Source organism: Hyla sarda, chromosome 4, assembly GCF_029499605.1.
Source record: "Hyla sarda isolate aHylSar1 chromosome 4, aHylSar1.hap1, whole genome shotgun sequence".
In the NCBI taxonomy this organism is placed as follows: domain Eukaryota; kingdom Metazoa; phylum Chordata; class Amphibia; order Anura; family Hylidae; genus Hyla; species Hyla sarda.
Window position 1 is genome coordinate 400114673 of NC_079192.1, and position 13459 is coordinate 400128131.

Here is a 13459-nt window from a genome sequence, read left to right on the forward strand (position 1 = left end):
TTCTTATGGAAAAAAATATATTAACTATTTGATAAAGTGCTTCAACATGATAGCAGTGATAACCAGTCCTTTAGTCGGCCCAACACCTGTGCCGCAGGTCTGCCCGAGGAAGTCCGAAGCCACAGGACAGCCTTTGGTGCTGGGACACCACAAGTGTGTGATTCCTTCCTATCTGATTACAACAAAAGGGACCAATGGGTGGAGGGTTAATTTACTCAATGCTATTTACAATTGATCATTGAGTGATCACTAGAACCCTAAATTTACCACCCACTAAATTAAATATGAAACCTAAAATATAACTTTTATTGCCAATCCATTTAAAATTTCAGTGTATATGTCTCCAGTTAATTGCTGCAATAACATATCTACTGCATGTAACCACATGCTAGTGTTTCATGTATGATTCCATTGCCTCGGCTGCAGTCCGACTGGCAATTTGAACTAGGAGCACACTGTAGTTAAAAACGATCACACGTAAACCCTCCCCGACGTTTCACCACAAGCAGTGGCTTTATCGAGGACTAAAGGGTCAATGGCCCCTTCCTATCTGAGCCCCAGGAACTGAGTGTGATACAGTGGGGTCCTCTAACCCATCCTCCATATTGCCTGTTTGAGCTGAGCTATCTACAACAGAGACTGTTGCTGTGTGGTAAGGACTGTTACAGTTTTAAACTACAGTGGTCCCTCAACATATGATATTAATTGGTTCCAGGAGAACCATCATATGTTGAAACCATCATATGTCGAGTATATATGTCTATGTAAACATGGTAATTGGTTCTGGGGCCTCGGAACCATTGTATGTTGAATACATATCTCTATGGGAAACTGCTAATTGGTTCTGGGATGACCATTGTATGTGGAGTGTATGGGGAGTGTTTAACAAACCAGGGTGCCTCCAGCTGTTGCACAACTACAACTCCCAGCATGCATGTACAGCCATTGACTGTCTGGGCATGCTGAGAGTTATAGTTTTGCAACAGCTGGAGGCACACTGATAGGGAAACATGGATGTATGGGGTGTATAGTGTGTATATGTATTGTATGTGATGTGTGACATCGCATACAGTACTCTACAGTTCTTTAAATACCTTCAGGGGAGACAGAATGTCCTCCATTACCATCCTGCCGACTACAGCTCTATAGGAAAGGAAGGGGAGGGCAGCCAGCAGCTCATTGGATGCCTGTAGCAAGATGCTGCAGGCTATTGGCTGTAGCTGCACTGGGGGGGCGGGGCTTACACGGAGCTCACAGTGGAAGCCTGTATGAGTTAGCAGGACAGCATGTGAGTAACAGGAGGCAGAACGGGGCACATTAAACAACTATCTGTCAGTTGCTGAAGTTGTCAGCGCTGTCAGATAGCTGTTTGTACGATGGCCCCGACACACAGCAGCATCATATGTCGATGCTGCCTTCAACATACGATGGGCTCTGAGAGGCCATCATATGTTGAAATGATCATATGTCGGGGCCATCATAAGTCGGGGGGTCACTGTACTACATCGTGGGATATTGTAAAGTATGGTGATCAATTTATCTAGGGTCAACATTGCTTGTGTTCACATTTACTGTGTTGTTCCACTGTATTACTCGAGTGTTACCCCCAACTACGCCCGGTTCTTGTCACCTATCCACCTGCACCCAGTCTAAGGTCTAAGAGTCTATGGTTTAAAAGAGAGGGAAGTACAAAATGGACGAGCCCTTTAAGAGGAAAATCCAAAGGTCAACCCAAAGTCTTCAACTGAAAGAAAATATATGTAATGTATAGTAATGTTTGGCCTTCTGGGGAAGCTTAGCTGATATGTTTAATCCCCTATTGCTCTAGATTGGTGATGCTAAGTTTCTATTCCCTCTTGGTCATCCATGTCTTCCAGTCTTTGTTACTGTTCTCTGTTTTGCTTCTCTAACACAGTTCTATGCAATATCATGCCTTGGATTTCTCACTTCTTCGTTGGGACAAAGATATCCCCTTTATGATGTCACGATACTCCATGTTATTCATATTTGGAACAAAAAACTTTATCACATCATGAGCTTTTGCTGCACGACTAAAGCGACACTAATGAATAATAGGAATAAATAAGATGGTAATTATATAGATTAAATATATAGAGATTAAAAAAAAACATTTAAAACATGAATAACTTTTTGAAAATATGAAGATATTACCTCACAATGATCTTGTTGATTCTGTATAATGTACCGTATTTTTCGCCATATAGGACGCTCCGGGATATAAGACGCACCAGATTTTAAAGGAGGATAATCTAGAATACAATGTAAAGTATAGGACAGTGATCTTCAACCTGCGGACCTCCAGATGTTGCAAAACTACAACTCCCAGCATGCCCGGACAGCCGTTGGCTGTCCGGGCATGCTGGGATTTGTAGTTTTGCAACATCTGGAGGTCCGCAGGTTGAAGACCACTAGTATGGGAGGTAATACTCACATGTCCCCACCGCTCCGGACCCGTCACCACTGCCCTGGATGTCGCCCTCCATCGCTGTCGCCGCGTCCCCGGGGTGTCCCCGTCGCTCCGGGAAGGTCTCTGCTGCCCGGTATCCTAGCTCTCCATCGCCGCCATCACGTCGCTATGCACGCCATTCCTATTGGATGATGGGACGGGGTGCGTGACAACGTGATGTTGACGAAGGAGAGCGCTGGCCAAGCATGGGATCCCGGCACAGAGCAGACACAGAGGAGGCAGGTAAGGTCAATCCTGGTGCAGCCGGGTTAGTGTCCCTTTCCCTTCAGACGCGGCGGTCAGCTTTGATCGCTGCGTCTGAAGGGTTAATACATGACATCACCGCGATCGGTGATGCCCTGTATTAGCCGCGGGTCCCGGCCGTTGATGGCCGCAGGGACCACCGCGATAGGACAGGGTTTAAATGTGTATTCGCTGTATAAGACGCACCAACTTTTCCCCCCCAAAAAAGTGCGTCTTATACGGCGAAAAATATGGTAAATGTTAGAAATAATTAGTTGGTCTGTACTTTTGTTGTTCCTTAAATAGTATGTTCACTTTTACATAGAAAATGTTTTTATTGTTCAAATTCATAAAAATGTAATAAATAATTTAGCAACTGTGCACATAGTCTTGGTCATTGGTCAAAAACATTTCATTATTTCGTGTATAAAGCTCCTGTAGGCAGCTCTTTTTCTCCATGGTAACAGACTACAAACAAACCTAGCTGTAGTCCCATTTTGCAGTAATGATTAGGGCTGCAATTAACGATTATTTGCATTAATTGTAAAAATGGATTAGTTGGCCAATTATTGTTTTGATTAATCGATTAATCAGATTTTTTTTTTTTTTAAAGGGTTAGTGGACCAGGAAAGGGTTAATGGGAGGACGCACTATGGAGAGTTGACAGGGGGAGGGGGGAAGAGAGGGGACTGCACCTGAAGGGTTAACAGAGGGTAAGAGCGAAGGGACAGCACCTGAAGGGTTAACATATGAGCCTCACTGCAGGGAAGAAGGAGCAGTTCACAGACCTTAGTGATGGCCGTCCTCCCTGCACCAGGAAGATCTCTCACTGCAGAATGGAGAATGGAGGGAAGTTCCCGCGATGTCAGGACCAGAGGCTTCTTGTGACTGCAGGGGCCGAGGACAAGGAGACGGTGACGGCTTCCCGACTGCACTCCAGGCCATGGTCTCAGTGCTGGAGGTAGGCCACAGATGTTGCAGGCCAGCAGCATCTTCAAAAAGGCATCGGAGGGTAAGTGGAGACACCAGAGAATAAGGGGAGATGGACAGGGACATTTAGGAGCAGACTGAGGGGCTAAAAAGGCAGGGAAAGTAGTAACAATAGTACCACAGTGGGGATCAAAAGTTTGGGCACCCCAGGTAAAAAAAATTATTAATGTGCATAAAGAAACCAAGGAAAGATGGAAAAATCTCCAAAAGGCAACACATTACAGATTAGACATTCTTATAATATGTCAACAAAAGTTAGATTTTATTTCCATCATTTACACTTTCAAAATAACAGAAAACAAAAAAATGGCATCTGCAAAAGTTTGGGCACCCTGCAGAATTTATAGCATGCACTGCCCCCTTTGCAAAGCTGAGACCTGCCAGTGTCATGGATTGATCTAAATCATCATCTCCGAAGACCAGGTGATGTCAATCTCAAAGGTTTTAAATGCCAGAACTCATCTGACCTTGCCCCAACAATCAGCACCATGGGTTCTTCTAAGCAGTTGTCTAGAAATCTGAAACTGAAAATAGTTGACACTCACAAAGCTGGAGAAGGCTATACGAAGATAGCAAAACGTTTTCAGATGTTGTTCGGAATGTAATTAAGAAATGGCAGTCATTGGGAACAGTGGAAGTTAAAGCAAGATCTGGAAGACCAAGAAAAATATCAGACAGAACAGCTCGCAGGATTGTGAGAAAAACAATTCAAAACCCACATTTGACTGCACAATCCCTCCAGAAAGATCTGGCAGACACTGGAGTTGTGGTACACTATTCCACTATAAAGAGATACTTGTACAAATATGGTCTTCATGGAAGAATCATCAGAAGAAAACCTCTTCTACGTCCTCACCACAAAATTCAGCGTTTGAACTTTTCAAATGAACATATAGACAAGCCTGATGCATTTTGGAAACAGGTTATGTGGACCGATGAGGTTAATATTGAACTTTTTGAGGAATGAGCAAAGGTACGTTTGGAGAAGAAGGGGAACAGAATTTAATGAAAAGAACCTCTGTCTAACTGTTAAGCATGGGGGTGGATCAATCATGCTTTGGGGTTGTATTGCAGCCAGTGGCACAGGGAACATCTCACGAGTAGAAGGAAAAATGGATTCAATAAAATCTCAGCAAATTTTGGATGCTAACTTGATGCCATCTGTGAAAAAGCTGAAGTTAAAGAGAGGATGGCTTCTACAAATGGATAATGATCCTAAACACACCCCAAAATCCACAGGGGATTACATCAAGAGGTGTAAACTGAAGGTTTTGCCATGGCCTTCACAAAATCCTGATCTAAACATAATTGAAAATCTATGGATAGACCTTAAAAGAGCAGTGCGTGACAGTTCCTGGGCCATGCCCCCTAACAACCAATGAATAGATAATGAAAATCATCGACAACTATTTCCTTAATCGATTTTCAACAATCATATCGATTAATTGTTGCAGCCCTAGTCATAATACTGCACTCCTTTTGTCTCCTCTACTCCTGTCTGTAGGTATGCATGTCATTAGAGATATTCTTTTTAGAATCTATTAATTCCTTGATTCGGCACTGTCATTATCAAAAAAAATATATATAATATATCACAGTGGCATATCAAAAGTTTTGATCGGTTGGGGTCTGAGCCTTTGGACCCTGACCGATCAGCAGAACGAGAAGGGAGAAGTGCCATCTTAGTGCATTCTCTCTTGGCTCTGTGTCATGTGACAGGTAAAGTCTCATAATGAAAGTCTATGGGATTGTCCTACTCACATTGGAGGAGATTTATCAAAACCTGTGCAGAGGAAAAGTTGACCAGTTGTCCATAGTAACCAATCAGATCCATTTTTTCATTTTTAAATGGACCTCTTTAAGAAAAAAGAAAGAAGCGATCTGATTGGTTGCTATGGGCAACTGGTCAATTTTTCCTCTACACAGGTTTTGATAAATCTCCCCCATAGACACATAGCTTGTTTTAGTGATGGGTAAGGGTCTGAACACTCAGACCCGACCCATCACTAAAACAAGCTCGGTGTCTATTTTGAAGAGCCAAGGAACATGCTCTCTATCACCCAAGTGCAAGAAAAAAGTGCAAACGTGTCACACTAAAAAACATGCACAAGGATGCGGTCCACCACAAAGCCCTTCTCCAAAATTAGAGAGGCCCCCAACAAAACTGCCCTTCCCCTCCAGGCCAGAAAGCACCTGCAAGGGTCCAGGCTCAATGTCCCTTTTTTCCGAAGCTACTAGGGGACCCCAAGTGCTCCCGGCGTCATCCTAGGCATTAGCCAAAGAATTAGCCCGCAGAGCCATATACTATGGCCATGCAGGAGTGCCGGGGTTTGCAGAACCGGATGACCAGACACACCTCCCCTGGACTGCCAGGAGGGACATCCAAAAGGGCTTACTGCATCCTGACAAATCATGTGACAAACAACACGTAAACATTGTGGCACCGTGAAAAAAACAGACAATAAATAAATAAGTGAATGTGCGCCATAAGGTAGGTGCCCGGACATCTGGCCGGATCTATAAACATTTCCCCGATCCTAGCCAGAAGGCCGGGAATCAAAGGGGTAAGTGCCAAAGGTGAAGAGTATGGTGCAGTGCACTCACTCAGTGAGCTGTTACACCCAGTGAGTTTCGGCACCTCAGGGTCACCACTCCCCGAGGCACAGAAGTACCTCGGCCTTCAACCCCCCCCCCCCCCAGCCTTATGGCAAGAGCAGGTCTCATCGGGGCAGCTGTTGAATTGGTGTTGCCCCCTGCCATGCAGCACCCATCCCTGCCAGCTCCACACCAGTGCTGTTTGGACCACCGGCATGAAACTGATAAGAACAAATAATACACTTGATCTTAGCCAAAAGAAAGAGTTTTATTCCCCATTCAGTCGTCATTACAAATCATACAATAAATTACAGTCGCGCAAAGCATGACAGTACAATATAGAGCACAGGTTCCCTAAGCTATACACCGTACCACATGCTACACTAACACTCCGCTCCATCACTCAAAAGGCCGAGAAGCTCGGTGTCTATGCCAACGTGATTTTATGAGTAGCAGGATCCTGCATGCCCCGAAATTTTAGGCTTATTGTTAGCCCAAAGTAGACATCTTACCATAGTGGTGGGATGCAACCCAATATTTGGCCAAATATTAGGCTAAGAAGCTCTATCTTTTACCATATATCTTAGCCCTGGCAGTGTACTGCTGGATTTGGAGGGACGCACCTTTTAGTAAATCCATTGGAGATAAATGAGGGAGCTTTTGGCAAAATTTTGTAAATGCCCACGTTAGTTTTCAGGCAATGCTCCATGGGAAACAATTATGCAAATTCCCTTTCTTCCTCATCAATAAGAATATTGCAGATATTACAATAACCTATAATTTTATTATGTAATATGTAAGTGGATGTGTTGGATGTTAAGGATTATTATTCATCTGAATTTTAAGAACAGTTGCATAAGAATTTAGATAATGAAGACGAGTACCACACCCCGGCATGTTAAGATCAGTAAGTAAGACATTGTTTATATAGGAGTGACTACATACTGTCAGGTCCCCGCACACCGAGGATATACTGTAATGTCTGTCTGTACATAGGGAAAGATCACTGCATGAAGTCACCGATGTACAGACGCGGCAGGAGTAAGTGACTTGCTGTGATTTCCCTTACGTAATTGTTCTGATGTCTCCTGTGGTGTTTGGTATTTCCCGTTTGCAATATTGATTGACTACAATTGTCGTCTCATAGAATAGACACCTGACCTGAGCTTATTGGAGCACCCATTAAAAAAAACCCGAAAGCACCAAGATGCTATGTGAGCTGTATAGGGGATAAATATCTGATCGTGGGGGGTTCAACTGCTGGGACCCTCCGCGATCTACCGGATGGGGCCCTGACCCGGCCCCGATTGAGCTGCTGTGTGTGTGTGATGTTTTACACACAGCAGGTCAGCTGGTACAAACACTCCCCCTCCATTCATCTCTATGGGAGAGGCGGAGACACGCTGTGTCTCCGCCTCTCCCATAGAGATGAATGGAGGGGGCGCGTTTGGACCAGTTGACGTGCTAAGTTCGAAACGCACTCTAGCAGCGAGGAGCTGGAGCCGAGCCAGGGCCCATACGGGAGACCGCAAAGGTCCTACTAGATAGGAAATAAATTTCTTAGCACTCAACATCTTCTTTAAAGGAAATCTATGACATTAACCTGTCATACAGGTTCTTATTGCGGGTGATACTGATCAAAATAATCCTTACGGCTTCCCGAACCGTCACGCTGTTATACCTTGTTTTCAGGATGTACAAATGAGGTCCTTGGGGCATAGGCGGAGCTACTACCCGAGCACCGGGCACTCTGACGTCATCTTCGCCAGGAGCCGATCTCAGCCGAACACTGCTTCCCGGCAGGGGCGTACCTAGAGCATTTGGCACCCGGGGCGGACCCTTTGTTTGGCGGACCCTTTGTTTATATGTAGAGTAACCCCCCCTCCCCTTCCCCATAGGTATATGCAGAGTAACCCCCCTCCCCTTAGGTATATGTAGAGTAGCCCCTCCTTCCCTTAGGTATATGTAGAGTAAGCCCCCCTCCCCTTCCCCATAGATATATGCAGAGTAACCCCACCCCCTCCCCTTCCCCATAGGTATATGTAGAGAGTAACCCCCCCTCCCCTATAGATATATGTAGAGTAACCCCCCCCCCTCCCCTTCCCCATAGGTATATATGTAGAGTAACCCCCCCTCCCCTTCCCCATAGGTATATGCAGAGTAACCCCCCCCCTCCCCTTAGGTATATGTAGAGTAACCCCCCCTCCCCTTCCCCATAGATATATATGCAGAGTACCCCCCCTTCCCCATAGGTATATGTAGAGAGTAACCCCCCTCCCCTATAGGTATATGTAGAGTAACCCCCCCTCCCCTTCCCCATAGGTATATTACAGTAACCCCCCCCCTCCCCTTCACCATAGCTATATGTAGAGAGTAACCCCCCCTCCACTATAGGTATATGTAGAGTAACCCCCCCTCCCCCTCCCCATAGGTATATGTAGAGTAACCCCCCCCCCTCCTCCCCTATAGGTATATATGTAGAGTAACCCCCCCTCCCCCATAGGTATATGTAGAGTAACCCCCCCTCCTCCCCTATAGGTATATATGTAGAGTAACCCCCCCTCCCCCATAGGTATATGTAGAGTAACCCCCCCCCCTCCTCCCCTATAGGTATAGGTAGAGTAACCCCCCCCCTCCTCCCCTATAGGTATATGTAGAGTAACCCCCCCTCCTCCCCTATAGGTATATATGTAGAGTAACCCCCCCCCCCTTCCCCATAGGTATATGTAGAGTAACCCCCCCTCCTCCCCTATAGGTATATGTAGAGTAACCCCCCCTCCTCCCCTATAGGTATATGTAGAGTAACCCCCCCCCCTCCTCCCCCATAGGTATATGCAGAGTTGAGAAAAAAAAAAAAGGATGCTCACCTGATATCCCACGCAGCGATCTCCTCAGCTGCAGGGCCGCGTCTTCTCCTCTCCACAGTACAGGCGCTGATGAGTGACGTCATCGGCGCCTGTACTGCGTGCTGCATGGGGGCGGAGGTCACGTCTCCTCTGTGTAGCTGCAGATGCGGCTCACACAGAGGGGACGCCTTCTCCTGTATGTACGTGTATCGCGCATACAGGAGAAGGCACCGCTGTCTGCTGGGGATCTAGGACGAGTTTCCAGGATCCTCAGTAGTGGTGGCGGCGGCGGCGGGTCAGTCCGCCCCAGGCACCCCTCTTGTGAACGGAACCCGGGGCGGGCCACCCCACAATGTACAGTGACCCCCCGACCTACGATGGCCCCGACATACGATCATTTCCCCATACGATGGTCGCTCAGAGGCCATCGCATGTTGAAGGCAGCATCAACATACGATGCTTTTGTATGTCGGGGCCATCGCATAAACGGCTATCCGGCAGCGCAGACTGCTTCAGCTACCACCTGATAGCCGTTTACGGTGCCCCGTGTGGTCCACTGACGATCACTTACCTGTCCTCGGGGCTCCGGCGCCTCCTCTTCGGGATCCCCTACATCGCCGGCGCTCTCCATCGTCGTCATCACGTCGCTGCGCGCGCCGTCCCGTCATCCAATAGGAGCGGCGTGCGTAACCACGTGATGGCGGCGACGGAGAGCGAGGATGCCGGGGAAGCAGAGGCCTTGCCGGAGAGTCGGGGACATCCCGGGGACGCGGCGACAGCGATGGACGGCGACATCCAGGGCAGTGGTGACGAGCGGCGGGGACACGTGAGTATAACCTCCAATACCAGTGGTCTTCAACCTGCGGACCTCCAGATGTTGCAAAACTACAACTCCCAGAATGCCCGGACAGCCGTGTTGTAGTTTTGCAACATCTGGAGGTCCGCAGGTTGTAGACCACTGTCCTATACTTTCCATTGCCCGAATCCCTCAACATACGATGGTTTCAAGGTCCATTTGGAACGGATTACCATCGTATGTGGAGGGACCACTGTATTACTATATGATCTTATTAAAGGGATATTACAACTCATAAAACTTATTCCCTATCCACAGGATAAGTGTCTTATCTCCCAGCAATCTTGCCATTCATTGTCCATTGAATTGCCGAGGCAACCCAAATACAGCCTTTAGCTATCATCTGCAACTCCACAGACAATAAATGGAGCCCCACTCCAAGGGGGAGAGACTCAGGTGCCGTTCTCAAGATCGTGGGGGCTCTCTACCATCAGACACTTATCAACTATCCACAGAATAAGAATTATAAGTTGGAATACTCCTTTAACTAAACAGAATTAAAGGGGTATTCCAGGAAAAAAAATTTTTATATATATATATCAACTGGCTCCAGAAAGTTAAACAGATTTGTAAATTACTTCTATTAAAAAATCTTAATCCTTTCAGTACTTATGAGCTTCTGAAGTTAAGGTTGTTCTTTTCTGTCTAAGTGCTCTCTGATGACACGTGTCTAAGTACTTATGAGCTTCTGAAGTTAAGGTTGTTCTTTTCTGTCTAAGTGCTCTCTGATGACACGTGTCCCAGTTTAGAAGCAAATCCCCATAGCAAACCTCTTCTTAACTGGGCGTTTCCTGAGACAGGTGTCATCAGAGAGCACTTAGACAGAAAAGAACAACCTTAACTTCAGAAGCCCATAAGTACTGAAAGGATTAAGATTTTTTAATAGAAGTAATTTACAAATCTGTTTAACTTTCTGGAGCCAGTTGATATATATAAAAAAAAGTTTTTTCCTGGATAACCCCTTTAAGTAAGCACTAAAGTTGGCCTTACACCTTCACTAGTTATTGGCCCTTATTCACATGAGCTCCGTGTGACCAAGCGTTCATATGTTCCAAATTGGGCAATGGCTTTGTCAGACTTATTTATTTATTTATTTATATAGCGCCTACAGATTCCGCAGCACTTACAATTATGGGGTACTTCTCTATAGGTGTCTTATCTACCTGAGAAAAAAAGGATCGGGCACTTGAAATCCAGCAGACCCGATCCTTCTGTCCACTGATATCAGGGCAGAGTCAAGAGGTCACCTTGACCAGTCTTGCCCAGCTTTAAGCTAGGGTTGCACAAACAGTCTTTAAAATGCTACTGATGCTAGATTTTAACTATTGAGTGACAGCTGCAGTCAACAACATTATTTACGACTCAGGACTGCAACTGTATCTCAATAGTTAAAGGGGATGCTCAGAGCTGCAGACATGGGCAGATAAAATAAATACCTCACTCTTTGTTTTCAGATTTATAAAATTGTGTTTTACTTCTAAGCTTAAGAGCCATAGAGGCCGTGCTAAGCTGCAGCATGCATGCCTCCTCCCTCCACCCCCCTTCATGCCCTGCATAATTACTGTACAGGGCATGCTGCAGCTCAGCAAGCCCTCTTTGACTCTTGAGCCTAAAAGTAAAACATCACTTTATAATTTTGCAAACAGCCATCAGCTAAAATACTGTTATCAAATATTTTATATCTCTTTTTGGTATTTGCCAGTGCCTGCAGCTCTCAGAATAAACAGCAGACAGTAGCACTTCAAATAGTCTTTCTATAGTCCTAACCACAAAAGGGAAGTTAAAAGCAATAGTGCAGATGATATTTAAAGGCATTGTAAAAAGGGTCTGGTTTTTACCCATAAACAGAATTACCCCAGTCCATGGGCTGCGTATGATATTGCAGCTCAGCTCTACTGAAGTAAATGGGGCTGGGCAGGAAATTCACACATAACCAATGGACAGTATTGCCAGTGTTTCTAGGAAAACCCCATTTACCATGGAAAACCACACAGGTTTAGGAGGAAATCAGTTTTCGTTTGGTCTGGACATTTTATTTACCACTTACCCTTTTATTTCAGGAATTTTGCAGAAAGCACCTTGGAATGCCAGCTGCGTGTGGGTGGCCCGTGGTATGACTGGTCTCTGAACTGCACCATTCATACAGATTATCAACACGGAATTATTGAGAAATAAATTCCTCCTCGGGGAATGCGGAAATTTACACATTGGGCTATTAGAGAAAACATTTACAACAAATTAGAATTAACACGCGTTATTGATACTGTCCAGGCGTCAAGCCTCTATACACTGCTGAGATGTCAAGGCATTTCTTTTTTTACTATATATCTGTGGGATCTTGGTGAAATTCTCCTAAAATAAGGGAAATCACGCATACAATAATGATAATAAAAAGTAATAATCAATAAAAAATATTGTGAAAATGAACTGATGAAAATAAGACATTGTGGTTCCACAGAATCATTCTGAAAAACAAGAATATTGAAACGGTATTGGACAAAAATGAGGGTCCCCCTAGAAAGGATAGGAAATAAAGTGACAATAGGGACATTTTACGCAATGGGGAGTCCTGCAATAGGTGTCACAGGTGTCTCCAAACTTGTCATCAGTCAGTCTGCCCAGTCTGGTTGGTATCATGGAGTGAACCACATTGAACATGGACCATAGAAAGCAGGAAATTAGAAAGAAAAATATCGACAAGAATGGTAAAGGCTATAAGAACCTTGATGGCAAAGAGACATATTATAAAGGAGACATAGATGATAGACAGATAGATAGATAGATAGATAGATAGATAGATAGATAGATAATACATTATTAGTAGATGGAAAGATAGAAAGATATATAGATATGTGGTGAGGGTGTTGGAAGGGCAGATGTTATTAACCTTTAATATTCGTGACGCCAGGGCGTGGTTATCCTCTACACCACCCGAGGTATGGCCACTGGTTCCTGGGCCAGGCGTGGGGCAAATAATCACTCCGATGCAAGGTTATGGAACAACGGCACTTTACTGAGGCAGACAGGTGTTAAAGTCTTTACAGCTAAGTTTAGGCCCAAGGAGATGACCAGTGGACTTCAGGAGACTTGAGGGCTCGCTGGGACTTCTGGCGGACTTGAACTAAATTATGCAATCCCATGCTGAATTTGGACTTGACAGACTTGACTATTCTGACTAGACTTCTCCCCTGTATTTAGGCTTACCAGGCTTTGACTTTCACCTGAAGAGGGCTCCATGGATAGTGGGTGTGTGGCTGCGTGACTAGGCCTTGGTCTCCCTCAGGAACACAAGACACTCTCAGGTCTTCACTTCACTGCACTCAGAGCTGAACTGAACAGAACCGAACTGACAAGGCTAGCTCCCCCCTGCTATATAAGGGAGCAATTTGGGGGAGTCCCATAGGTAACCAACAAGTCACCTGGTCACTGGCACCTTCCCTTAGCAACAATGTTTAAAGACAC